The sequence below is a fragment of the Balaenoptera acutorostrata genome, chromosome 1, assembly GCF_949987535.1.
Source record: "Balaenoptera acutorostrata chromosome 1, mBalAcu1.1, whole genome shotgun sequence".
NCBI lineage: Eukaryota > Metazoa > Chordata > Mammalia > Artiodactyla > Balaenopteridae > Balaenoptera > Balaenoptera acutorostrata.
In genome coordinates, this window is record NC_080064.1 from 190,821,258 (window position 1) to 190,846,909 (window position 25,652).

Consider the following 25,652-nt stretch of genomic DNA (forward strand, 5'->3'; position numbering starts at 1 on the left):
ATGAAACAAATTTTGTTTGTCTGTTTGTTTTTCTGTAGTAATTTCTTACACATGAAAACCACTAGAACAACCTTCTGCGAGACTTGAAAATTCAGAACAGAAAAGATTCAAGGTTTGAATCTAGAGTCAGAGCTGTGATATTTGACTCTGGCACCGCCTCCTGCAGCAAGATGCCCAGTGACTTGGCAGGAAGTGCAGTCAGATGGCTCTCTGGTTTCAACCCTCTCACAAATTCAGCCCAGGCAATTTTTTGTTTTTTTCATGCATCTAGGAGAATTAAAGGAGGTAGACAGTGAGTGAGTGAGAGAATATTTATTTATATATATATATATATATATATATATATATATATATATATATATATATATGATGTGTATCTATATATATATTTTTCAATTCTACATATCTTATTTTAAATCTGAAAGTCCTGCCTACCCAATAAATGCTGCATATAGAGTGTTATAAGAGATTTGTATGTCTTCCTAAAACTTATTGCATCAATACCCTTCACTTTAGGTAAGTAACTATACGTGTAATTGTCCATCAGTGGACCATCTGTTATTTGGTTTATTGAGGTTTAATTAGTTATGTGACTCTGGGTTGCAGGCAGTTATGTTAAAGGTGTTTTAGAGTTTAAAAAATAACTTTGAATAAGCTATTTTTTAAATTATGGTAAGCAACTAATGAGGTGGTTATTATTACTTTCCTTCTTTTGTACTGGAGAAACATGAGACACAGAGATTGATTAATAAAGCCATTGATTAATGAAATTATTCAGCCTGTAAAACACTGAACTTACATTTCAACTATGCAGGGTTTTGCTCCTGAAAAATCTGCATTCTTTTTAGCACATCTCATGTTACTTCCTTGGTTTGAAATTTAACAGCTTTGATCACTTTAAGAAATTCATTTTGAAATGTTAGGTGCTGTGAGTCTTTTGAATGAGGAGTGAATCATTAGAATATTTTTCTTACTAATAAATTTTTGTTATATAACCTATATCCCCAATGTAGCTGAAGAATTAAATCTTTACAAACCATAAATGTGCCACATGTGTCTGCTATTTTGCATATTATTCATTTTTATATTTTTAGCAATAAAATTATTATTTTTATAATTTAAGAATATAAATAATTATAAAGAAATTGGATTTTCTCAAATATAAAAAGTGGAACAGTGACAAAAATTTCCAGAGACAGTGGATTATTATTTTGCCATTCAAAATACTTCTGTTGTTCAACTTCACTTCAAAAGGATGAAACAACTTTTTGTTTCGAGCCAACAAAATTTGGCTTGAAATTTGGCATTGAAAAATGAAACAAGCCAACAAAAATTACATATACTATAGATATATAGAACAGTTTTAATAGTCTTCACCTACTTTGTAAAATGGTACCTCAATACTTTTGATTAGACAATTTTTGACATTTTAAATACTATAATTATACAGAAATACTTATGTCAGAGTTTATTATACATGTCAATTTATCTTTAATTCACCTACCTTGTGAATTTATACTCTGATTTTAATGATTCATCTTTCAATAAAATATAAGTTTATCTTATGTAATTTTTTCCAATAAACTAGGAAAGGGTGTTTGTTCTGATTTTTGTTTTTATGAAGTCACCTCATCCTTTTAAACCAGTGCTTTGAAATGTTGCCATTAACACTTCCTCTTAGAAGTGTTAAAATTATAATGGGCCCACACAAATAAGTGGGAGGTGCTAATGGACATTTTATTTTTCCTGAATGCAGAGTATCTATCAGAAAAGAGATGCGGCATAGCTTTTTAAAAGCTTAGTGGTTTCTCTTCTTATTAACTGAATTTTACATGAAGAACCAAAAATGTGACGGCAATAGACTTTTATGTTGTGTAAAATAGATATAGAATATAAATGTTATAAAATTTTTAATATAAATTATAGGCTAATTTTTATTGCACATGAGTAAGAATTACTTTTGTCTGGATCTATTATGAAACAACCTATTTCTAACACAGTTGAATGTTTGTGGACCCCAAGACTCATCACATGTTCATGCTATACCAGAGAAAAATCTATGTACCTATTCACTTTCACTGAGAATAACATAAAGAAATAACATGAACAATAATAGCTTTAAATTGTTGTGTGATGCACTATACCATATGTTTCTATCTGGACTTCTCAGAATCCCGATCATCCAAAAGCTTGAACAGCTGCTGCCATTTGCAGATAATTGCTATAAGATGCATTTTGCCCTTCCGTTGTTGATTTCTCCTTCTGTTTCTGTAAGTCCAACTGGATGCTTATCACATCCTCCTTCTAAATGTGTCTGCTTTCCTCGTGAGTTCACTTTGCAAAGTTAATACTTTTATTCAAGAAAAAATTTTCAGGTATGTATCTTTCCAATATATATGAAAACTTATGATAAATATTTCTCCTTCTGCTTACACTGTATTCTCAACAAATATTTAAATTAGGGCTAACCTTTAAAAATGTAACATGCCTTCCCTTTTCTTGACAATAGATTATGATTTTTTCAGTTACAAGCTTTGAGAGCTTGTATGCCAAAGGGTAGAAAATTGTCTTTTTTTTTTTTTTTTGGTTGCTTTTAAAAATTTAAAGAACATTTCTAAATCTGAAATGATTTTGTTTAAATATTTATTTTAGGGAAATGGAAAGAGAGAGTTTGCAAAAGAATAATGGCAATATTGAATAATTAGTGGTTCTCACAAAGCCTTTTTTTCCTTAAATATTTCTTACCTGTAAGTAACATGTTTTATAATTATATTTTATATAAATTTATATAATCCTCTGGTCATTTTATTGAAAAAGGTTTGAATATCAGGTTTTTCCTATTTAAATTTCTTCTCAATTAACTTGCCATTTCTAGAAATTAAAAGTAATTGGAAAAATGTAGTAAGGTGAAATATAAATTCCTTTTCCAAACCTATAGGATCATTGAATAAATTGAACACTGTACCTATGAAAAGAGTGTTGGGGCACCTTCAAGATGGTGGAGGAGTAAGACATGGAGATCACCTTCCTCCCCACAAATACATCCAAAAAAATCTGCATGGGGAACAACTCCTACAGAACACCTCCTGAACGCTGGCAGAAGACCTCAGACTTTCCCAAAGGAAAGAAACTCCCCCCGTACTTGGGTAGGGCAAAAGAAAAAAGGAAAAACAGAGACAAAAGAATAGGGACGGGACCTGCACCAGTGGGAGGGAGCCGTGAAGGAGGAAAGGTTTCCACACACTAGGAGCCCCTTCGCGGGCGGAGACTGCGGGTGGCGGAGGGGGGAAGCTTCGGAGCCACGGAGGAGAGCGCAGCCACAGGGGTGCGGAGGGCAAAGCGGAGAGATTCCCGCACGGAGGATCAGTGCCAACCAGCACTCAACAGCCCGAGAGGCTTGTCTGCTCCCCCCACCCCGGGGCGGGCAGGGCTGGTAGCTGAGGCTTGGGCTTTGGTCGGATCGCAGGGAGAGGACTGGGGTTGGCGGTGTGAACACAGCCTGAAGGGGTTAGCGCACCACAGCTAGCCGGGAGGGAGTCCGGGGAAAAAGTCTGCAGCTGCGGAAGAGGCAAGAGACCATTGTTTCAGGGTGCGCGAGGAGAGGGGATTCAGAGCACCACATAAAGGAGCTCCAGAGATGGGCGTGAGCCGCGGCTATCAGGATGCACCCCAGAAATGGGCAGGAGACGCTAAGGCTTCTGCTGCCGCCACCAAGAAGCCTGTGTGCGAGCACAGGTCACTCTCCACACCTCCCCTCCCGGGAGCCGGTGCAGCCCGCCACTGCCAGGGTCCAGTGATCCGGGGACAACTTCCCCCAGGAGAACACACAGCGCGCCTCAGGCTGTTGCAGTGTCACGCCAGGCTCTGCTGCCTGCAGGCTCACCCTGCATTCCATACCCATCCCTCCCCCCAGCCTGAGTGAAACAGAGCCCTGTAATCAGCTGCTCCTTTAACCCCGTCCTGTCTGGGTGGGGAACAGATGCCCTCAGGCCACCTACACGCAGAGGCAGGGCCAAATCCAAAGCTGAACCCCAGGAGCTGTGCGAACAAAGAAGAGAAAGGGAAATCTCTCCCAGCAGCCTCAGGAGCAGTGGATTAAATCTCCACAATCGACTTGATGTACCTGCATCTGTGGAACACCTGAATAGACAACGAATCATCCCAAATTGAGGAGGTGGACTCATCAAGAAATAAGGGGAAAGACTCAAATCAACAGAATTAGAAATGAAAAAGGGGAAGTAACAACTGACAGTGCAGAAACACAAAGAATCACAAGAGATGACTACAAGCTACTATATGCCAGTAAAATAGACAACCTGGAAGAAATAGACACATTCTTAGAAAAGCACAACCTTCCGAGACTGAACCAGGTAGAAATAGAAAGTATAAACAGACCAGTCACAAGCACTGAAATTGAAACTGATTAAAAATCTTCTAACAAACAAAGGCCCAGGACCAGATGGCTTCACAGGCGAATTCTATCAAACATTTAGAGAAGAGCTAACACCTTTCCTTCTCAAACTCTTCCAAAATATAGCAGAGGGTGGAACACTCCCAAAATCATTCTACAAGGCCACCATCACCCTGGTACCAAAACCAGACAAAGATGTCACAACAAAAGAAAACTACAGGCCAATATCACTGATGAACATACATGCAAAAATCCTCAACAAAACATTAGCAAACAGAATTCAACAGCACAATAAAAGGATCATTCACCATGATCAAGTGGGGTTTATCCCAGGAATGCAAGGATTCTTCAATATACACAAGTCAATCACTGTGATACACCATATTAACAAATTGAAGGAGAAAAACCATGTGATCCTCTCCATATATGCAGAAAATCTTTCAACTAAATTCAACACCCACTTATGATAAAAACTCTCCAGAAAGTAGGCATAGAGGGCACTTACCTCAACATAATAAAGGCCATATATGACAAACCCACAGCCAAAATCGTTCTTACTGGTGACAAACTGAAACCATTTCCACTAAGAAAAGGAACAAGACAAGGTTGCCCACTCTCACCACTATTATTCAACATAGTTTTGGAAGTTTTAGCCACAGCAATCAGAGATGAAAAGGAAAGAAAAGGAATCCAAATTGGAAAAGAAGAAGTCAAACAGTCACTGTTTGCAGGTGACAAGACACTATACATAGAGAATCCTAAATACGCTACCAGAAAACTACTAGAGCTAATCAATGAATTTGGTAAAGTAGCAGGATACAAGATTAATGCACAGAAATCTCTTGCATTCCTATACACTAATGAGGAAAAATCTGAAAGAGAAATTAAGGAAACACTCCCATTTACCACTGCAACAAAAAGAATAAAATATCTAGGAATAAACCTACCTAAGGAGACAAAAGACCTGTATGCAGAAAACTATAAGACACTGGTGAAAGAAATTAAACATGGTACAGACAGATGGAGACATATACCATGTTCTTGGATTGGAAGAATCATCATTGTGAAAATGACTATACTACCCAAAGCAATCTACAGATTCAATGCATTTCCTATCAAACTACCAATGGCATTTTTCACAGAACTAGAACAAAAGATTTCGCAATTTGTATGGAAACACAAAAGACCCCGAATAGCCAAAGCAATCTTGAGAAAGAAAAATGGAGCTGATGGAATCAGGCTTCCTGACTTTAGACTATACTACAAAGCTACAGTAATCAAGACAGTATGGTACTTGCACAAAAACAGAAATATAGATCAATGGAGCAGGATAGAAAGCCCAGAAATAAACCCACGCACATATGGTCACCTTATCTTTGATAAAGAAGGAAAGAATATAAAATGGAGAAAAGACAACCTCTTCAATAATTGGTGCTGAGAAAACAGCCAAATGTAAAAGAATGATATTAGAACACTCCCTAACACCATATACAAAAATAAACTCAAGAAGGATTAAAGACCTAAATGTAAGGCCAGATACTATAAAACTCTTAGAGGAAAACATAGGCAGAACACTCCATGACATAAATCATAGCACGATCCTATTTGACCCACCTCCTAGAGAAATGGAAATAAAAACAAAAATAAACCAGTGGGACTTAATGAAACTTAAAATCTTTTTGCACAGCAAAGGAAACCTGAAAGAAAACGAAAAGACAGCCCTCAGAATGGGAGAAAATATTTGCAAATGAAGCAACTGACAAAGGATTAATCTCCAAAATATACAAGCAGCTCAGGCAGCTCAATATCAAAAAAACAAACAACCTAATCCAAAAATGGGCAGAAGACCTAAATAGACATTTCTCCAAAGAAAATATACAGATGGCCAACAAACACATGAAAGGATGCTCAGCATCACTAATCATTAGGGAAATGCAAATCAAAACCACAATAAGGTATCACCTCACACCAGTCAGAATGGCCATCATCAAAAAATCTACAAATAATAAATGCTGGTGGGTGTGGAGAAAACGGAACCTTCCTGCACTGTTGCTGGGAATGTAAATTGATAAAGCCACTATGTAAAACAGTATGGAGGTCCCTCAAAAACTAAAAATGATCTACCATACGGCCCAGCAATCCCACTACTGGGCATATACCCTGAGAAAACCATAATTCTAAGAGTCACGTACCACAATGTTCATTGCAGCTCTATTTACAATAGCCTGGACATGGAACCTAAGTGTCCATCGACAGGTGAATGGATAAAGAAGATGTGGCACATATATACAATGGAATATTACTCAGCCATAAAAAGAAACGAAATTGAGTTATTTGTAGTGAGGTGGATGGATCTAAAGTCTGTCATATAGAGTGATGTAAGTCAGGAAGGGAAAACCAAATACCGTATGCTAACACATATATATGGAATCTAAAAAAAAAAAAAAAAAAGGTCATGAATAATCTAGGGGCAGGACGGGAATAAAGATGCAGACCTACTAGAGAACGGACTTGAGGACACAGAGAGGGGGAACGGGTAAGCTGGGACAAAGTGAGAGAGTGGCGTGTACAATTATACACTACCAAATGTAAAACTGATAGCTAGTGGGAAGCAGCCGCATAGCACAGGGAGATCAGCTCGGTGTTTTGTGACCACCTAGAGGGGTGAGATAGGGAATGTGGGAGAGAGACACAGAGGGAGGAGATATGGGGATGTATGTATATGTATAGCTGATTCACTTTGTTCTACAGCAGAAAGTAACACACCATTGTAAAGCAGTTATACTCTAATAAAGATGTTTAAAAAAAAAGAGAGTGTTTATTTATTTTTCTTTAAGCAAAGTCTGCCTGGAGTCCGGGCTCATCCATGGGGTTCCAGTGATTCTTAGGTTTTTGGGCTAGGAAACTACCACTCACAAAAGCCATGACATTGGCAGGGATGAGTGATTTTTTTCTTCTCTTGAAACACCTCCTTTAACATGGAAAGTAGGGTGCTGTCTTCAATGACCTTTTATCAATTATTCTTCTTAAGCATTGTTGGAAAAGGTTACATCTGCAGAATTATTTCCATTAAAACTTGGTGATCAATTTTGTTGTAATGCCCATCTTCCCAAGAGAATTTACCTATCTCAAATGGATGAGAGTCTGGAAAAAACAAGAAGACTGTGATTTATTCGAAAAAACAGATTTGCAACTGCTTAGATCATATGGTCTAGTTAACAAGATCTGATTTGCCTCAGTGTAGTTTATTATCTTTTGTCAAACAATAGCAGGGCATTTTTTTCTCCTTGACTGACATTTTTTAGTTCGTCTGTGTTTTTCTGAACTTATAAATAACGGTTTACAGTCACACTTTCTAGAGGTTATTCTAACAAAGGCTGAAAATTGGAGGAAATTGCAAGCTTTTTTGTTATGTCTATTAGCTGGTGGGTTTCACTCCACCCAAATAATATTTAGCTTCTAAAAGGATGGTAACTAGGGTAGAAGGGAGAGCAAGTATTTTTTCTGATACAAAGATGAAATATTACTGCTAAATAAAACACATATTCCTAGGTTCAGTATTTGTGTTAGGAGGGCTATCACAAATGGTAGCTATTAGGAAAATTTTATGCAATTAGCTAGATTCAAGAATACTTCTTTACACTTGACGTAGGAAAATCTTGTTAAAATCAGTGAGGAGTTACCTTTGATTATTTCTAACTCATTAAATATTTAAACAAAGATATTTCCACTTGGACTACAAATAAATAATTCTTTCTGCTATAATGAAATTACATATCAAGTGAATTTTTCTCTATTATTGTTGGATATGTAACATATTTCCTCCAGATGTCTAATAGATAAGCAATTATACCAAAGTTCTGATTTAACTTTATGAAAATGTGTCTAATATATGTTCATGAGTTATAATTAATACACATATTAATGCAATAATCTTTATATCCAATTCAAATAGATCATGAAATAATTTATGTAAATGTATTAAAATTATCTTGTCCTTTTTTTGAGAAATTCAAATGCACAAAATTAAATTAGCTCACTCATAATCTGTGGCTTGTGATTTACTATTATCCTTAGTTCATGTGGCCCTCATATTTTATTACACTTAGTCATATCTTATTAATATAATAGTATTATGTTATGTTATACTAATTTCCTTACAAAGATAGGCTTAAAATTCCCCTCAGCTTGACTAAACTTTAGAAGGTTTTCCCTGACATTAGGCCCCTGACCTCCCTTTTCTTGGGGAATTTAGAAAACCAGATTGTAAATTCTTTCCCTGCTTTTTTGTGATGTAAATCTTCTTCAGTCTCTTGAAGTTTTGCAACCCAGAAATGTCTTTCTCAAGGACCTGGTATTGATCCCTTTGAAATGTAATCGTCAAGACAGGGCCCCTGTCTTCTAGACTGTGGGAGGGTAGGAGTCTAGGAGGGTGGGGTCCCTTCAGCAAGTACCAATTAGCAAACACAGATGGTCTAATCCCACTGACTAACCTCTCTAACATTCCCAGTACTTTTCCATTAGATCAACCCAGTTCTTAAAATATCTCCAGGCCCTTTTTTCAACAGAATTGAGTTCAATTTCTTTTCCTTATCGCAGTAGTCTTCACTTCTATTATAATTGTCTTGAATAAGGTGTTCTTTGCCTTTCTAAATTTATCTGGTGCAGTTTTTCTTTGAGAGTCCCAAGCACTAGAATCATTTTTTAAATTTAATTTTTCCATTAATGCTGCCTAATTTTATTTATTTTATTTTTCTTATTAATTTTAATTGATGTGCAATACTATATTAGTTTCACGTATATAACATAGTGATGCAATATGTTTATACATTACAAAATGTTCACCACAATAAGTCTAGTTACCATACAGAGGTATTATATTATGATAGACTATGTTCCCTATGCTGTACATTTTATCCCCAAGACTTCTTTACCTCATAGCTGGAAGTATGGATCTCTTAATCCCTTACACCCAACCTAACCCCCAACCTCACTCCCCTATGGCAAATACCAGGTTCTTCTCCGTATCTGTGAGTCTGTTTCTGTTTTGTTTTGTTTGTTCATTTGTTATATTTTTAGATTCCACATATATGTGAAATCATACAGTATTTGTCTTCCTCTAACTGATTTCACTTAGCATAAAACCCTCTAGGTTCATCCATGTTAAAGCAAATCACAAGTTTTAATTCTTTTCATGGCTAGTAGTTTATGGATATATATATATATATATATATACACACACACATACACACACACATACATATATAGATATGTGTGTGTGTGTGTGTGTGTGTGTGTGTGTATATATATATATATATATATATAAAACATTTTTTATCCATTCATCTTGTCAATGGGCACTTATTGTTTCCATATCTTGGCTATTGTAAATAGCACTGCAATAACATAGCAGTACACATATATTTTTTCAAGTTAGTGTTTTTATTTTCTTTGGATAAACAACCAAAAGTGGATTGCTAGATCTTATGGTAGTACTATTTTTAGTTTTTCGAGGAACCTCCATAATGTTTTCCATAGTGGCTCTATCAATTTACATTGCTACCCACAGTGCACAAGGATTCCCTTTTCTCTGCATCCTCATCAAGACTTGGTGTTTCTTGTCCTTTTCATAAAGGCCATTCTGACAGATGTGAGGTGGTATCTCATTGTAGATTTCGTTTGGATTTTCCTGATGATTAGTAATGTTAGCATCTTTTCATGTGCGTGTTAACCATCTGTATGTCTCTTTTGGAAAAATATCTGTTCAGGTCCTCTGCTCATTTTTAATCAGGTTGTGTGATTTTCTGATATGGAGTATAAGTTTTTTATGTATTTTTTACATCAAGCCCTTATCATATATATCATTTTTAAATATTTTCTTACATTCAGTTTAACTTTCTGTTTTGTTGATAGTTTCCTTCACTGTTAAAAAAATTTTTAGTTTGGTGTAGTCCCATTTGATTATTTTCACTTTTCTTGCCCTTACCTGAAGAGAGAGATTAAAAAAAAAATATTGCTAAGACCAACATTAAAGAGCAGAGTGCTTATGTTTTCTTCTAGAAGCTTTATTGTTTCAGGTGTTACACTTAAGTTTTCAATCCATTTTTAGTTTATTTTTGTATATGGTATAAGAAAGTGTCTAGTTTCATTCTTTTGCATGTACTTGTCCAATTTTCCCAACACCATCTATTGAAGAGACTGTCTTTTCCCATTGTACATTCTTGCTTCCTTTGTCATAAATTAATTGTTCATATAAGTGTGAGTTTATATCTGGGCTGTCTATTCTGACCCATTGAACTGTGTTTCTGTTTTTGTGACAGTACCGTACAGTTTTGACCACTATACTTTTGTAGTATAGTTTGATATCAGGGAGCATGATACCTTCAGCTTTGCTTTTTTTTCTCAAGATTGCTTTGACTATTTGAGGCCTTTTGAGATTCTATACAAATTTTAGGATTATTTATTCTGCTTCTATAAAAAAATGACATTGGTATTTTGATAGGGATCTCATTGAATCTGTAGATTGTTTTGAGTAGTATGGGCATTTTAACAGTATTGATTCTTTCAATTCACAAACGCAGTATAGCTTTCAATTTATTTGTGTGGTCTTCAATTTATTTTATCAATGTTTTATGGTTTTCAGAATACATGTCTTTCAGCTTCTTGGTTAAATTTATTTTTAGGTATTTTATTCTTTGATGCAGTTGTAACTGGGATGGCTTTCTTAATTTTTATTTCTGACAGTTTGTTACTAGTGTATAGAAATGCAAAGATTTCTGTATATTGATTTTGTATCCTACAGCTTTACTGAATTCAGTCCTTAGTTCTAATAGCTTTTGGTGGCATCCTTCGGATTTTCTATGTATAGTATCATGTCATCTGAAAATAGTGACAGTTTTACTTCTTTCTTTCCAATTTGAATTCCTTTTCTTTTACTTGTGTGACTGCTGTGGCTAGGACTTCTAATACTATGTTGAAAAAAGGTGGTGAGAGTGAACATCTTTGTCTTTTTCCTGATCTGAGAGGAAATGCTTTCAGCTTTTCACCATTGAGTATGATGTTAGCTGTGGGCTTGTCAGATATGGCCTTTATTATGCTGAGATATTTTCCCTCTATACCCACTTTGTTCAGAGTTTTTGTTGTAAATGGGTATTGAATTTTGTCAAAAGATTTTTCTGCATCTTTTGAGATACTCATATGATTTTTATTCTGCAATTACTTAATATGGTATATCACATTGAATGATTTCTGGATATTGAATAATACTTGTATCCCTGGGATAAATCCCACTTGAACATGGTGTATTATCCTTATAATGTATAGTTGAATTTGATTTGCTAACATTTGTTGAGGATTTTTGACTCTATGCTCATTAAGGATATTGGCCTGTAATATTCTTTTCTGTTGTAGTGTCTTTGTCTGGTGTTGGTATCAAGGTAATTCTGCACTTGCAGAATGAGCTTGGAAGTGTTTATTCCTTTTCTTTTTTTCTTTTTTTGTAATAATTTGAGAAGACTAAGTATTAGCTCTTCTTTAGATATTTGGTAGCATTATATTGTGAAGCTGTCTGGACCTAGACTTTTGTTTGTTGAAAATTTGTTTTTTTTTTTGTTTGTTGATTACTATTCAATGCCATTATGTATTCAGTGCCATTACTAATAATCAGTTTATTCACATTTTCCCTTTCTTCAGGATTCTGTGTTGAAAGATTGTTTGTTTATAGGGATTTATCCTTTTCTTCTATGCTTTCTGATTGGTATGCATATAATTGTTCACAGTATTCTCTTATGACCCTTTGTATTTTTGTACTATAGGTTGTAATTTCTCTGTTTCCATTTTTTGTTTTATTTATTTGCAGTCTCTGTCTTCTGTCTTGATGAATTTGGCTAAAGCCTTGCCAATTTTGCTTATCTTTCAAAGTTAGTTTCACTGACCTTTTCTGTTTAATTTTTCAGTCTTTATTTCATATATTTCCACTCCGATCTTTATTATTTTCTTCCTTCTACTAACTTTGGGCTTTGTTTTTTCTTATCTTTTAGTTCCTTTATGTATAAGTTTAGATTGTTTATTAGAGATTTTTGTTTCCTGATATAGGCCTGTATCACTATGAACATACATCTTAGAATTGCTTTGTACAGCACCCCATAGATTTTGTAAGTTGTTTTACCATTCTCATTTGTCTCAAAAATTTTTTTCTTCATTTCCTCTGATTTATTCACTGACCAATTGATTGTTTAATAGCATGTTGTTTAATCTCCATGTTTTTTTGTTTTGTTTTTTCTTGTAATCATTTTCTAGTTTAATTTCTAGTTGTGGTTGGAAAAGATGCTTGATATTATTTCTATCTTCTGAAATTTATTGTGACTACTTTTGTGGCCTAACATGTGATCTGACTTGGAGAATGTTTCATGTACACTTGAAAAAAATGTGTATTCTGCTTTTTATGGGATGGAATGTTCTGTACATAACTATTAAATCCATCAGGCATTATGTGTCATTTAAGGCCAGTGTTTCCTTACTGATTTTCTGTCTGGATGATCTATCCATTGATGTAAGTGGGGTATTAAAGTCCCCACCTATTATTTTATTGCTGTCTATTTCTCCCTTCATTTCTATTAATATTTGCTTTACATATTTAGGTGCTCCTCTTTTGTCTGACATGAGTATTTCTATCCTAGTTTTCTTTTCATTTTAATTTGTGGTGTATATCTTTTTTTAATCCTTTAGGGTTGAAGTGATTCTCTTGTAGGCAGCATATAGAAGGGTCTTTTCTTTTCATCTATTCAGCTACCCTATGTCTTTTGATTAGAGAATTTAGTCCATTTACATTTAATGTAACTATTGAGCTATATGTATTTATTGCTATTTTGTAAAATGTTTTCTGGCTATTTTAGAGTTGTTCTCTCTTTATTTCTTCCCTTTGTGGTTTGATTGTGTATTTACTATATTTTTTTTCTTATAAATGGTTACCATGAGTTTTACATATAACATCCTAAGTATATAACAGTTTCTTTTTAACTGATAGTAACTTAATTTTATTTTATTTATTTTTAAGTTTTTATTTATTTATTTTTTGGCCACACCATGTGGCATACGGGATCTTAGTTCCCTGACCAGGGATCGAACCCATGCCCCCTGCAGTGGAAGCACAGAGTCTTAACCACTGGACCACCAGGGAAGTCCCAATAGTAACTTAATTTTAGACACCTTCTAAAGTGTTATATTTTTATTCCCCTGGCATTTTTTTTATTTTTATGACACATTTTATATTTTTAATATATCCCTTGACTAATTATTGTGTTTTTAATAACTTTGAATTTTACCCTTCATCTTTGCTTTGTAAGATCTTTTTAAAATCTATTACCTTTATTATTTATTTACTTTTTCCTGTGTGATTTTTATTTTTACATATATTTTTATTCTTAATCAGTGCCTTTTCTTTTTAGCTTGGAGAAGTCCCTTATCATTTCTTTTAAGACCAGTTTATTGGTGATGAACTCCTTTAGCTTCTGCTTATCTGTAAAACTCTTAGTCTCTCTCTTTAAATTCTGAATGATAACTTTTCCAGGTAGAGAATTCTTAGTTCATTTTATTTTTCTTGCAGCACTTTAAATATGTCATGCCACTCCCTTTTGGCCTCCTGAAAAATCTGCTGATAGCCTTATGAATATTCCCTAATATATAATGTTTCTTTTCTCTTGCTGATTATAAGATTTTCTATTTACCCTTAATATTTACCATTTTAATTGTATGGTATCTTGGTCTTTATCTCTTTGGTTTCATCCTATTTGGAATTCTATGGGCTTTCTCTACCTGTCTCTCTGTTAGCTTCCTCAGATTAGGTAAGTTTTTAGCTATTCTTCAAATAATTTTTCTGGCCATTTCTCTCTCTTCTCCTTCTGGGACCCCTATAATGCAACTCTTATTCCACTTGATGTTGTCCCAGAAGACACTTAATGCATCCTCACTTCTTTTATTTATTTATTTATTTATTTATTTATTTATTTATTTATTTAATTTAAATTTTGCTACCCTGTCTGGATGCTTTCCATTGCTTTGTCTTCCTGCTTGTTGATTCATGTTTCTATTTCATTCATTCTGCTGTTGAATCCCTCTCATGTATTTTTCAGTTCAATTATAACTTTTGTTTGGTACTTTATTATATATTTTATCTCTTTGTTGAAGTTCTCAGTGTGTTCATCCATTCTTATCCCAAGATCAGTTAGCATCTTTATGATCATTACTTTTAATTCTTTGTTAGTTAGGTTGCATATCTTTGTTTCATTAGGTCTTTTTCTGAGGATTTGCCTTGTTCTTTTGTTTGGAACATATTCCTCTGTCTCATTTTGCCTGTCTCTTGGTGTTTGTCTACATGTATTGGTTGAAACTGCTACCTCCCTCAATCTTAAATGAGCAATCTTGTGTAAGAGCTGCTCCCTGTGGCCCTGAAGTGCAATCTCCCCTGGCCACCAGAGGCAGGCACTTTATGGTTGTTCCTTGTGTGAGCTGGGTATGCCTGTCACTGTGATAGAGTCACAGCTGCTGCACAGGGAAGACGGGTCTCAGGATGCTTATGTGGCCTGGTTGCAGCTTGGCTGCTGTGTGGCAAGGGCAGTGTTCAAATCACTTGCCTGTCTCAGTTGTGACCTGGTCTCTGTGTGTGGTGGGTGGGGCTTGGTGTGCCTACCCAGCCTGGTTACATCTTGTCTCCTGTGCAATGAGGGCAGGCCAGGGCGCTCACACATTTCTGTTGGGCTCAGTCTTTGTGTGAGGTTGGCAGAACTCAGGGCACTCGCCCAGCCTGATTGTGGGTCAACTGCTGTGTGGAGGGGACAGGGCTCGGGGTGCTCACTGGCCCATTTGTAGCCCATCTTCTGCACAGGGAAGGTGGGGGTCAGGGCACTTTCCCTTCTCAGCTCTACGTGGGCAGCCACCTGATTTATTCTTGATATGCCCCTATTTCTGTGGGTGTGCCAAGACCTGTCAGTGCTCCAAGAGGAGGAACCTCATTTAGTAGCTATTTTCAGTCTGATTGGATGCCAACCCCTCAGGCAACAGCTTTTGGAGTATACAGGTATATACAGTCCTGTAAAGTCACAATTGTAACTCTTCTGGCCTCTGGAACAGAAGATCTGGAGGTATCCCCTGGGTGACAGTTGCAAAAATAGAGGCTCTCAACAAGCATTTAAGCTCTTTTCTGGGGAGTCTTGTCAAGGAGTAGTGAAGCCAAGGAGTGTGCAAGTGTAATGTCTCTCGGCTTTTGTCCCTTGAGATTGACTCCTTAGCCTCTAGATATGTAGGAAACCTGAGGTCTGTCCCTCAGGGTGAAGCTTCAGGCTAAGGAAATAGGCCTTTTTTGTGGAAAGTCTAGGGTTGTGTTTCAGTCTGCCGTCTGTGTGTTGCCCGGGGGGTGGTGATGGCCTGCCAAGAGCTGTCTTTCTGATTGTCACAGTCCCGTGACTCTCAAGAACACCAGCCCCTTGGCCACCAGCGCCCCGCCATCATGCGGTGTCCCTTGTGTGGATAGCTCACACCCGCTCGCTTTATCTAAGTAGCTGGAATGTGAAGGGGATGGGGCTGGATCTCCTGCTTCCAGAAGGCAGTGGGAAAGTGACTTGTGTGTGTGCACCTGTGAGCTTCAGCAAGTCAGCCTGAGAGTGCTTTGTGCACACATGCTGGCTTTAGGCTAGGGGTGGGACAACACCACAGCTGCTCCAGCCAGCGGTTAGGGAAGTGTGGCAGCCACCTGCTTCACAGACCGTAACTAGAGACCTGGAGGATGCTGTGACCCTTCGCACCCAGCACCCCCTTCAGGGAACGGGGTGGGGCTGGTGCTCAGCCACCGGGGCTCTCTAGCTTCGGCAATGTGGCACCCCCATGTCCCAGGTCACTGTCTGTGCAGGCAGGTTAGGTGGGGAGCACAGCAGTGGTGTCTGCCAGCCCTCTGTTTCTGGGGAGCATTCCCACCGCCCACCAGCCCTCCAGCCTATGCTTTTAGATTCACAAATGACTCTCTTATTCACGTATAGTCTCAGCACTCTTCAAACTGCTGTTATTTCTCTGGGTCTCAGGGTGAATGAGACTGCATGCAAGCCCTTTAACAGGGTACACTCCATTTCCTATAGCATGTTGGGACCCTTAAGTGTCAGCATCATTGGTTTCCTTAGTCAGGCATTTTGAGGGTTTATCTCTTCAATGTAGATCCCAGGGGCCAGGGTGCCTGATGTGGGCACCCACCCCTTGTTCCTCCGGGAGAAGACTGGTCTGGTGAGTGCCTTCTCTATTCTGTGTGGCCACGCCAAGGGGGATTGGCAAGAGCATTTCCCTGCCTCTCCTACCAGGGTAGTCCTTTTGATTCCTTTGTGGAACAGGTGCTCAGCTAGTTCTCAGGTTCTTTTCAGAGGAAATTTATCCATATATGTGTAGATTGTCATGTCCATGGGAGGAGTTAAGTCCAGGCTCTTCCAATACCTCTGTCTTGAACCATCTCCCCAAGAACTAGAATCTCACCTGTAACCTACATTCTCTTTCTGCATTACACCCTCCTACCTCCCACATAAAGGCAATCACACTCCCGAATTTCAGGTTTCTCCTTCCCTTGCACTTTCTTTATTATTTTTATTACATATAGATGAATATCTATACAATATATTGTTATCTTTAAAACTTAAAAAAAAATACTGTGCTGATGATTTTCACTCAATAATAGCTTGCAAAAATGAATCAGTTTTATGTGTAGCTCTTGTTTATTAATATTCACAGCTGTAATATATTTTCTTACGTGAATATACAACATTGTTATGAACAGACTGTACACATTCTTGTTGTGTATTTCCTGGTACATATGTGTAAGAGTTTTTGTGAGTATCTTCTTGGAAATGAAGTGTTTTAGGGTATATGAATGACAAAATTTTCAATATTTGTTCAAATAGATTTCCCAGCAGGCTATATTGAACATTAGTTTACAACATGTTTTTTAAAACTTGATAATGTCAGTCTTCTCTCTCTCACGTGCGTGCACTCTATTTTTTATTTTTTACAAGATAATGGGTATGTCATTGAGAGATATGCCACATGTAAAGTAAGAAATTTTCTTTATCAAAGGCATCTTATAAAATTATATTACAACTTAAAAATAATAAAATGACAATCCACAATCTGGAAGGAGACAAACAAATAAAAATCCACAAAAAAATATAAACAGAAATTTCAAAGGGGAACATAATGTCAATAAACATAAGCTTTTAACTTTGCTCAAAATCTGTTAAACAAATATGAAAGAAAATATACTGGAGTATAAAAATGCAGTGTAATGACTGTTGAATATAAATTTTCTACCTTTCCACATGGATGACAATCTTATTATAGATAGTAGCAGTATACATATTCTTTGGATCCAATACTTTTCAAAAAATTATTTTAAAGAAATATTTCATGTGATATTCCCAATTAAAATATCAATAACATGATATTGGTGACTTGGTGAATATATTTCTAAGTGTATCTGCTTACAAAGGACAACTCAACTTTCAACTATATCTGCTGTGCTAAAGTTACAACAAATGTCATGTACAAATATAGTATCTAATATTCTTTAGTCTCTAATTACTATAAATATATTATTGTATTGCAAGGAAATAATTATAAATTATCTAACACCACTGAAATATCTATAATACTCCACTTTATGAAAGACATTGAGGAATTATATAGAAAAACTTTTCAGTGTATTCCTAAGACTATTACTAGCAAAACTTCTTAAAACTTTTATTTAATTTAAAATACAGTTATTAAATTTGTTAATGTATTCAAGCAATTTGAAATTACAACACAACAATTTTTACTTTCATAATAGACTAATAAAATATTTGAACACAGAAGTAAAAGCATGCATTTACTAACATTGGAGATTTCTGGACAAGCATACAATAAGATAGTTCCAAAGTATAAAATGAAGTCTTGGAGATGGGGAGCATAGCATTAATATGTCTTTTTTGTTAAGACTTTGTATTTAGAGGATCTTTAGGTTTAAAACAAAATTGAAAAGGCAGTGCAGAGATTTCCCATGTACTGTCTGCTCCTACATGCATAACCTCCTCATTATCAGCATCACTCACCAGAATGGTAAGATTTTTAACAAGGATGCACCTACATTGACACATCATAATCAACCAAAGTCCATAGTTTACTCTGGGGTTCACTCTTGGTGTTTTATACTCTATGGGTTTGGACAGATATATAATGACGTGCATCCATCATTGTAATATTATACATAGTATTTTCAATGCCATAAAAAGTCTCTGTGCTCTGCCTATTCATCTCCTTCCTTCCCCAACCCTGGCAAGCACTGATATATTTTGTCTCCAGAATTTTATAGGATAATATAATTTCAGGAATAGAGCAAGATCTTAGGTCCTTACCCAGCTTCCAACCCTAAATAAAATGTCATTTTACAATATACGATAGATTATTATATATTTATAACTGGAAAAGCTCTGTGTGATAGAATTATCTACCTCTTCAAGAAACGCATCCAATTTTGTGGATAATTCTAATTATTTGCTTTATAGCACACACACACACACACACACACACACACACACACACTGCTATATGTTTAAAGTAGCATTAAATTTTTCTTTCATCAGATAATCCAAATCTCTTCTATCATCATTAAATATAAGTATATACAAATTCTAAATGGAAGTTTTTTCCACTATCCTTGTACCATTTAATAGTATACATGTTATAGTAAACTTTGAACTTTCCTTATTTTTAAATTTTTTTCTGGACTCTAAGACATCCACATTCTTGCCAGTTTTATGTGTTAACTTGTTATATTTTCTTATAGTCTTCCCTTTTCTATGTGGAAACAAAGAAATGAAAGTGAGACTTCATGACAGCTAAGGAATTTGGCAAAGTAGGGGAGGATATACGGGCAGGTCAAGAAGGTCTAGTGAATTATTAAGGTAGCTCAAAACTTGATTTTTCAAGATACAGTTGCTTCTTTTTCATGCAGCCCTGGTATTGTAAACTAAAACTGAACAGGTAACAGACAGAAAAGGCCTTTGACTTCCATCCCTCCTGATTCAAGGACAAAAAAATATTGGTTAAAGGTATAAACTTAGACATAGTTAAGGTAAGGAGTTTTTTTCCTCTTTTAAAGGGTGAGTCCACAGATCCCTTAGCTGTTAACAAAAGAAAAGAGATGAGACAAAGGTAATTCCAAAAAGTGGATACATATAAAAATTCACAAGGGAAATTCACACACAAAAGAGAGGTGAAGAAGTAGAAAAAGATCAAGATAAAAACTCACAAAAACTCAGTGCAAGGATAGAACAATATAGAGTAAAATAACTACTTCGGGGCAGTGATACTGAGATACTGTGTAATTTAAGTTGCCATTTTACATAATCCAAAGTATCATTCTTAAGGTGCCCTATGTCCTCACTATATTCATCTCTTAGTATTTCTCTTTGAGTAGTTTAAAACAGTAATTTTTTTGTCTTTAAGTTTCTTTTGTTCTGAGTATTTACATTCTGTCTCTTTTTAAGCAATTTTTATCTATCAGGAATTAAGCTATGTCTTTGGGATTCAGTATCTCCTATCCAATATATCTTTTTTTATATCAGTCTATTAGGAAGAGTCTCATACAAGTAAATACCACAGACAACTACTATTTATTTCTGCAAACACTAAAATATTTTAAATATAATTATTATACCATAGATCACATATTTAATACTTAATGTTATTCTCAAGATTTTTTTTTTCTTTAACCATTTTTTTCTTTATTGAAGTATAGTTAATTTACAGTGTTGTGGTAGTTTCAGATATACAGCAAAGATTAATTGAACTGTTTATTTAATGCTTTAACCATCATTATGAACCTTCATCACTGCATTTGCAGTGAGCTTTCTCCGGTGACTACTTGCAACATTTTTCATCTCTGATCTCTTTGTCAAGTTGTCACCCTCATGTCTCCTGCCATTACCATTCCTACTTTTAAGAGATATGCCTGAATAAAAAATCATAAAAAAAATAAAATTCTATCAGTAAAGAAAAAAAAAACGAGATATGCCTGTACACACAGTATTTCCTCTCACTTGCAAAGTGAAAGCTGTTGTTAGCTGAGGACTATTTTGATTGGCCAGAGTTCTTTTCATGAAAGAGTGAACTTGTAGAGAGAAAATTATATGGTCAGAAATCAATCTCTGAGTAAGAAAATGTTACTTTTTGTTATTTTTAATTAGTTATCACCTTGGCACATTAGGTGATATTAAAAAATGTTGTGATTTAAATTATTTTCTCTGTATTTCCAAATTCACTAAGGTAAATATTATACAAGTTTCTTCTGATTTGGAAACAGATGTAAGAATTAGCTAAAGGATGTGAGCAGCTTTTTTATATTTCAGATCAGTCTGAAATGACTCAGAAAGATGATTATGATCTGCTTTAGCACAAAGAATATAATTAGAGCTTGTCAAATCAATCTACTTAAAATCATGTTACAATGCAAGGGGCATTTATGATTCTTAAGCTGAATCTTATGTAATGGTTTAAAATAAATACATCCTTCATCAGTGCCATGGTAATCTGTCAATAGTTTATTACAAGCATATAAATTCATATTCAAACATTAATATCACCAAACAATCACTTAAGATATTTTAGTTTCTTCCCAAGAACTTACTGTCTTTTTTCCTGCCTTCTCACTGTCATTTTTAATCATCTTCTTCTTATTTCTCTCTTTGACTCTTGAATCCCTGTTCTTAACCATCATATCACAAAGGCCATATTTATTTTGTTTCCTTTCACAGAGACCAGCTCTGGTAGTGTTGGCTACAGAGCTCTCATTTCTGCCGACTTTGCTCAGGATTTCCAGCCTTGGTTTAGTCTTTATACCACTTATCACCATGGCTCCTGACATCATTAAAGATGAGGGTTTGTTTCTCACTGTTTCTTTCCCCCTTTCCTTGTTTTTTCTTTTTGAGAAGAAAAGTGTTAAAGAAAATTTTGCTGTACCATCTTTAATCTAAAATCCTAATTTTCTAGCATATATTATAAATTGTCAAAACAGTATCAGAAACACTTTTCTTCTAGCAATATTGTCCTTAATGGATAAAATCTTATGTAGGTGGTTTTTTCTTTTTAAAGAATAACACTCTAAAACAAAAATTTTAATAGTAAGTAAAAGTTTGTTCATACATATCAAGGGAAGGAAAATATGTCTTGGTAAACAGTTTTTATGTTGTATGTTATATTTTAAAGACAGCTTTAATGGAAATATTTACTAGGCTTTAATTTCATATGGTAAGAGTGGCAGTATTTTTAGGAGATTCCTGTAACTTAAATTGTTTCATTGACATCAATAAAATGTAAATATATGTCACATGTCCATTCTAAAACAAAGCACATGTAGAATCCCTGCAAGTATGAAATTCAATCAATAATCATTTTGTGAAGACTAGAGAGGCAGTTATAAAACATTCCATTCTGTTTGTAATTTAAATATGCTTTTGTCTCTGAAACCCTGGACTATCATTTTGTAACTAGTTTCAATAACCCCTTATCTGCCTAAGTACATTAAAGTTGTCCTGGATGTCAAGAATATTAGGGTGACTCCTACAACTTATATTTAGTTTCATGCATATGTATTTATTTTCAAGTTCATTTTCTAGTTCCATACCAAGTATATAGAATCAGAGTACCACAGTTTGAAAATTAAAGTTTTCTAAAATAATATTGTAACAGAAACAAAATACCAGCTCACATATATATGTATATATATACACATACATACATGAACACACACATACACTTTTTTTAACCAGATATTTCTCTAGACCTTATAAATTGTATGAGATGATGTGTATGCTATTGTCTTAATTTTAAATATAAAGCACCTGAGTCTGAAAGTTTCAATAAGGTAGTGGAGGTCATACAGTGGGTTTTCATCCTCATCTATCTAATCATCAGGCCAACTCTTTTATTACAGTACTATAATGTTTCCCTATTATTCTTTTAATGGTGTATACTATTTTTATATACATATTCTTAAAGACCTTATAAAATCCTAAATAAAAGCTAAAAAGCTAATCAAATCTAGATTTGGTGGCAAGTTCTCATTAATTGAAAAAGAAAAGTTCAAGATGATCAGAAAGCAAGGCCCTGTATCTGTTATGTGCCTGTATTTTATTGACAGTCTTTGTCAATTTTAATGGGAGGTTCTTAAAATACTTTATAATCTATGAATTTATGAAGGAAAAGATTTGTTTAAAAAACATCAAGAGCTTATCATTTAGAGATAGCCACTGACATAATTCATATGTATATCCTACCATTTCCCTCTTTTTAAATATGCAAACACAAATAGCTTTTAACTGAGATCACATGTTGAGGTTTATAACCTGAAGATGGTAATTAAATTCAACCATGATAGGTTTTCTCACATTAGTTACCGGAAAAACTATCTTAAACAGCCACATACTGTCCTGCCTTATGGATACATTTTAATTGATTCAACCTTTAGTATGCCATTTATTTTTTTCCCTTTGAAGGTATATATATATGCATGATATATTTGTATGTGTATATATATGCATGAAATAAACAATCTCATTCAAGGATATTTGCATATATATTAATTCCTCATGATAAACTTTTACAAAATTAAATACTGAGCACAAGAATATGATTATTTATAAACCTTTTGATATATAAAAATCTCCTTACTGATTGTTAAGACATGTTTTAATAGTAGTATGGTTGAAAATGTGTTTTTATGTTTACTGGATATTAGTGTTTTTATGATTTGGCTCTCCATAAATTTAGCTCGTTTGTCTTTTGATGTATTTGTCTTTGGAGTAAACACGCTTTTACTTCCACTGCCTTGTTATACGTACTTGCAGTACTAGTGCTCTATTCCTTTTGAGAGAAGGCAAAAGCGAGTTCATGGAGGTAGATGAGAGGAAGTACATATCTCCATCTTTCCAGTATCCCACCAAGGTCCTCTGCTCATTTTTTTCATGATCAAAAATAATGAAAATAAAGTCACCACCAAATGATCGTAACCATCTATACTCAGGTTAACACAGATTATTTAGACTTCTCCCTCAGGTGTGCTGTGACTCCAGTTTAACTGAATGAAAATCACACTGTCAATTAAAAATAGAGTGAAAAGTAGGTCATGACTGAAATGTAGTTTCTTTAGGAGCAAAGGAAATAAGGTATAATTAATAGAATCCAAACTGGACAACATGAAAACACAGATAATTTGTCTGTTCTTTTATTCTTCTGTAATTGAAGATACAGAATTTGAGTAATGGTATAAGTAAAATAGATGCATAAAATTATATTCTGATGAAAACAATTAGTAAAATTGTACTTTTAAATTAACTTAATTTTTTTCAAACTCAATGCTAAGAATTCTAGTTTAAAATAGGATCTCCTTCAGGGTTAAGCATGAAATGTTAAGAAAGGTTTATCAGGTATCTCCTGACATGTGAAGAGTAAAGAGAAAGAAATAATTCTCTAGGATTCTTCAATTCAGAAATATAAGTCTGTTTGAGTAAGAGAAGATGAGCCCTGCATTCAGACCGAGTGCCAATCACCACCAGGAAACAAGCGAGCAGAACAAGTCACCCTTGGGAATATTGTTTGCAAGATTATAATTCTGTAGGCAAAGCTGTAGTTAAGGTACATCCTGAGTACTACAGTTTCTCATGTGCTATATCAATTTAAAGAATTAGAGAATTCAAAAATGATATTAAGGACATAGTCTACATGAGAATGCTGAAACCTAACAGATGATAAAATTCTGAAAATGGGACATGGTTTTAGAGCTGTTTGTAAAAACATGCATTGAAGCAAGCTCCAAGAATTAGAATTTGATAAGCCCATAAATGTATTAAAAGTAATTCATGAGGAGGAAAAATGGAGACTTCAATTGGATAGAAGCAGAAGGGAAAAGAAGAAAGATTTGAATTATTTGGTTTAAGTGGAATAAAATACAATATTTTAGAAGTATGCCAATGACATGTTTTCTTACTCTCACATCTTCACACAAAAATTTTTACAATAATTTACAAGGGTTAAGAGAACACGTGGGTATGGTAGATCAGCAATATCTTTTGCGGAATGATTTTCTGTCAAAAATTTGTCATCATGTTCCCTTGAAATGTGGAAAAAGAAAACAATGCATCCCCTTTTCTAATATGTGAAGTTAAGAGGTATTCATAGCTCAGAGTAAACAACAAAGTGCTTTATTTTCTTGTCCTGGAAAATGATTTCAAAACTTGCTTCTTATTTTAAATAATTAAAAAGTTGCATGTGGCTTGCTATTATCCTTGTGCCAGCCTCCCTCCCCTCTGAGCCCACCTCTCTACCATCCATCCCAACCTCCTCACCTTCTAAGAAGACACTTTGCTCAGGAGCCACTGAGAGGTCAAGGCCTTTTACTTTAATGATGGAAATAATGAGCAAAGGCACAAAAAAATAGCAATCAAGGAGGCTAAATGGATTTACTACACTGTGAAATGTTGAAAATATTTCTAGAGGAAAACAGAAGACTCCAAAAAGCAGACAGGAGTGTTTGTTTTTATTTTATTTTTGTTTTTAATTTTAACTTTTTATATTTGGGGGGAATGAGAGGGGAATGAAGGAAGTCAGGGGAAGAATTTTTTCTCTAAAATGGAATTTTTAAAATTGTATGAACATACATTAAATTTCAAGTATAATGATATAGAAAAAATGAAAGTTGAAACTTAAAAGGTTCTGTATCTCTTCTAATTAATGTTTCCCAGATTTGAATCCTAGTATAATGTTATATATTTCTAAAAATAATAACACATTATCATTACTCTTCTGAACAATTTTTATACATAATAGTGTCTTGAAAGCCCTTCTCCTGAAGCTAACAAAGAATTCTTTTCTAGCAATGACGTGAACGAATATCAGGATAACCTATTAGGGTAATGATCTGATGCACTTTCAGTGGTACAAAGTAAGCAGTTTGGGATGTAGTTTATTATTATAAATTTTCTTGGTTTTTGCTTTCTATATTTGTATTTCTTGATGGAGTTTGAGATTGAAAAAATAGTGTATTTAAGAAAAAATACACTATTTCTAGAGAAAAAATTTCTTCCAACTTTAGAGTTCACATTTTTCATCACTCATTAACGAATAATTTTTGTGTGATTTAGAAGATACAGCTAAGAAAACACCACCACCTAGAAATAAC